The sequence below is a fragment of the Limulus polyphemus genome, unplaced genomic scaffold (genome assembly GCF_000517525.1).
Source record: "Limulus polyphemus unplaced genomic scaffold, Limulus_polyphemus-2.1.2 Scaffold780, whole genome shotgun sequence".
In the NCBI taxonomy this organism is placed as follows: domain Eukaryota; kingdom Metazoa; phylum Arthropoda; class Merostomata; order Xiphosura; family Limulidae; genus Limulus; species Limulus polyphemus.
The window spans coordinates 224,023-228,649 of NW_013666390.1; the positions used below are offsets into that span (position 1 = coordinate 224,023).

Consider the following 4,627-nt stretch of genomic DNA (forward strand, 5'->3'; position numbering starts at 1 on the left):
TAACTAACTTAAAATAAAAATAACTACTATATATATATATATATATATATATATATGTTTGTGACCTATTTACCTAGCAATTGATTCATGTTATGCAAAATAAAAATAACTGTTAATGATAAAAGATTATAATGAATCCCCAGAAAGGCTGTTAAATAATATATCTAGTGTTACATCACATTCTTTCTCTATTTGGTGTTTTCATATCCTAGCACAGTGTTTCACAACATTATCCAGCCTAAAGCACACTTCTTTCATAAGAATACTGTGTGTCAACTGCCATCCCATTACCTACCACCTTATGAAAACTCAGCCCAATAACACAACTTTTATTACCACACGAAATCCATTAAAATGTAACATGAAGTACAAGCTCAGTCCTGAACACCAAAAGAGCAACAAGACAGAATACATTTTGGTTCCATCCACAAAACTATCTTATACATGTAATACATTTCATTTGTTTTTCTTATGTGCCTTTTGAAAAATTACATGGCATACCAAATTGGAAACACTGTCTTAGCAGACTTAAGTACACTATGAGACATATATTACCAACTGAGTAACTAATTTATAGAAGGGACCTATATTAAAGACTAAATGCAACTAAATAGATATATAGATTTAAGAAACTAAAGAACAACACTTCATAAATACAATATGGTGAAGCTACCTAAACAATTTTAAATACAGTATAATGCAAGCAGCAAGTATCAAGTTGTTAACATGACATAAACCCATCTTCATGTTTATTCTTTAGAACAGTAAAAGTTTTAAGTAATGTGGAAGGAAAAAATCATCATTCACCTGTAAATATGATCAATTCTCTGACCAAGAGGGCACGAGTTTTTTGTACAGTAGATTTGAACAATATTAATTATTCAATGGAACAACACTCAAGGGACAATCAAAAAACAGTGCTGTTTTGCAGCCTTGTCATTCCATTAATTTCCAGATATCCATACAAAAGCAATTCTTCTACTGGGTTTCCTAGTACAGGTTCATTATTAATACTGCTATGTACTATGAAGAAGTGGAGATGATTCCAGATAGCTTTTCAGTATTTAAAATGTAGCACAAGTTAAGGGTAACTATTACATTTGACTTCAAAACCAAACCTGGACTTTAAGGGGTGGCAAGTGAGAGTAGAAAAGACTTCAAAAAAAAAAAAAAGGAAAAATGTCAGCACACACTACAGTAATAGGATATGGAGTAGAATCCCACCTACAGTGACAAAAATACTCTAGGTTATTAACAAATGAAAAAATTTGTAAAGCAAGAAAAGAGTCCATGTCATGGCACCCAGCCTTAATTTTGAAATACATCAAGTTTTTGAGGCACATATAAAGGGACTGAATCATAAAAAATGGTGATAAAATCCAATTTTGAATGAATTCAAGCACATGATAACAACTAAATAGTCTGACAATCACCTCCCCATGACATATCACAGACAGTTCTAACAAGACTAATAAATGTTGAAAGAAGGATGTTTCATTAAATCTCCATATAAAAAGCAAACAAGCACCTTTAGAAATCAAATTCTGTTCTTTCCTTCAGCATTCAAGTTCCTTAACTTGTAAATGAACTAGACACTGTAAGAATCACGCAGAATATACTGCACAATTAACATAATCAAGCCCAAGGGGCTCTTTGTCACAATCTGATGCCTCATGAAGTACCACATTTAGACACAGAGTCTGATATTGACAGTGAGTACCATATCCAAAGAGACAACAGTAAAAACACTTTTCCGCAGAAGCATTCAAAACCAAAGTTAATATAAAGGGACAGAATTGCTCCCTCAAAAGTTACAAAATATCCAAGTACCTACTGGACCTTCTTTTTCTCTCGTAGTTATTCTTCAGACAACCTAGAATCTTGTAACCAGAATTGCAAAGCTCCTCATGCAACTCTCCTGCACCTATCTCTAGTGACATTCCACAAACAACTCCTCAGTATCTCTACTGGCTCTTGGCAACTGGGCATTCACAGATCATTCACCTAGTTGATGCCCTTGAGACAATATCTGTGCAGAAAGGGACTTCACTTCCACCACTAATACCTTCCATAGCTAGTTCTAGCACTTCATGAATTTCAGTGACAAGAATAATATTACTTACTTCAATACTCGAGCCAAGATCAATTGATTGCATTTAATCAGGTTTAAGTTGAGTAGAACGAAGCATTATAAATATAACAGGTTGATTATTATTACTGCTATATACTATGAAGAAGTGGAGATGATTCCAAGGATAACTTTTCAGTACTAAAAAAGTAGCACACGTTCAGGACAGCTATCACATTTGACTTTCAAACTGAACCGGCAATAGAAAAGCATTATGTGGTCAAAACTGATCACTGACAAAGGTTCAAACTTCAAAAAGGTATTAATTAATAACACACAGGGTTTATCTTCCAATTCTGAAGCTTATTCCGAATGAATCAGGTGCCCAATTACTTCCGAATTAGCTTATTACTATTAGATTAAACTTTCACTTAAATTAACACTAACATGTTACAGTAACCCTAGTCTCTAACTTGGACTTTGCCTGAGTTTAACTAACTTCTAACAGTAACAGTCTAATGGTAACAACAAATTTGTAAAAATTACAAAATAAAAAATAACGAACACAATAAATATCACTAAGAAATTGTAAGAATATAAATAAGAAACAACTGATGTTTAATATACCCTTCTCACTCGGTCAAGTCTCTTATTGTTAGGCCTACTTCTCCAAACACACCCCAAAAAATTTTCTAACGATACTCTTATTATTTGACTTACACAAATAAACCTTACCAGCTCAAAATGGATTCCAATCTACAAGCCCTCTGGTGGTGACAAACAAGATAATTGTTTTTTCTTTAATAAGTCAGGACTTAACGTATAAGAAAATTTATGAGTAACCTCCCGCAATTCTATAAGTTTTAAGATAGTGTATCAAGTTTGTTACAGATGGTCGTGTTGTTTCTAGAACACTTCTATATTCAAATTACAATTTCTTCGTTATTATTATTATTCTCTCTTATATTTATAATTTGGTTTTAGATTGAGTGTAATATAACCAGGATTTGTTAGTCAAAGACAGAACAAGTCACAACTCGAATCGTTTTAACAACGAATCTCTGAATCAACCATAATTATTGTGTAATTTTTCGTAACAAATTAGTGTCCATAGAAGACCCGAAAACAATTGGAATAAAATATAGGATCTATTGGGCTTTATGTTAGGAGTCTTTGACAGTGGTCGTAGTGACTTTCTCTCTTCCCAAAGTTAATCACACTCGCTGCTCTGGTCACGGTTGTCCACATCTCCCGACGATTCAATGAGCATACCCAGTCTGTAGGTATATGTTTCTCTTCGGTCGTTTGTCATTTTTATTAGCACCATCGGAAAATTTTCTCTGGCCTCTTTTACAGTTCCCTTTCTCTGCAACTTGTATCTCGCGTTATCGCATCCACACCTGAAACACTGGTAGCACGTCCAGCATCTTGCTACCTCTTACAGTTGCAAATAATTAAACTTTGTTTGTCTGAAGTTAAGCACAAAGCTACACAATGGGTTACCTGTGCTCTGCCCACCACGGGTATCGAAATCCAGTCTCTAGCATTGTAAGTCTGAAGATATACCGTTGTGCCACTGGGGGCAATTAAGTTTTGAATCTGATGCTTCAGAATTATGTCCTCCGAGATACGTACAATCTTGACAGAAAATCTACAGATTATCCCTAGAGTACACAATGATCATTGGTATGGTATATGAATTTCTATCTTTTTTTGTAATATTGTAATATTTATTTTTAATTTATCGTTCATTCTGATTATGTCCCCGTCGGAGCATTGCTGCAATACTGCACGTTTTGCAAGGATGCCAACAGCAGTGTCCTTCAATGGTAATTCATGTGATATCTAGATGTTATGGCTATGTGCGTTCGCATTTGGGGGAGGGGGGCAAGAGGGGAGCGCTTGCCCCTGGAAAATAAGAAACATAATTATTTCTTTATTCATCCAGCATTTGTATATGAATTGTTTATCCAATTCACAATTTGACACTACTTTGCCCCTCCCTGGAAAAATTTCTGCGGACGCCCATAGTTATAGCCTCACCTAAGTTGGAATTACAATTATTAGTCACTGCTAACATTTGTCGTTTTGGGAAAAAGCGACGTTTCTTGCAAACTAAGAAATGTTGGATTTCAATGGTCTAGAGGGAAATCTTGAAGGAGAAGCAACTGAGGGAATTCATTAAAAGCAAAGTCTCGTATAAGAAAAAACAAGCAAACTTTAATGAACATTATTTCTACATCTACCAAAAAAAAAAAACATTGCATCTCCTCCAATTATTTTCTTTCTTTTTTTTGGGGGGGGGGGACACCGTTGGAATCCTCATACGACAATGAAAATTCCGTAAAATTTCCAAGAGATGAAGAAATGTGAGATGTATGGTACCCCGAGATGAAATGCCATATGTGATCTCGTTGACTCAGAGATTCGTTGTTAATATTACATTACAAATATGTTTAACAATGAGTGAAACAGCATCAAAACCATAGTCAATGCAACGTAATAAGTTATTTCACCTTAATTATTAAATTAATCTAATTATTTCACTTTTCAGATTAT

At 34.4% G+C, this 4,627-nt stretch overlaps 1 protein-coding gene across 3 annotated transcripts in view; it reads right to left on the reverse strand.

Moving 5' to 3' along the window:
* The window catches only part of LOC106460491 (NEDD4 family-interacting protein 1-like), a 19,412-nt gene extending 16,587 nt beyond the window's left edge, over nucleotides 1-2,825 (reverse strand). The window contains exon 1 of one of the 3 annotated variants that reach the window (XM_013920193.2): nucleotides 2,804-2,825. The gene's annotated coding sequence lies outside the window, so the exon portion shown is untranslated. Of the gene's footprint in view, nucleotides 1-2,695 lie in introns of all 3 variants that reach the window. The other 2 variants (XM_013920192.2, XM_013920194.2) reach the window with 2 other exon arrangements.
* Nucleotides 2,826-4,627: the final 1,802 nt, after the last annotated feature.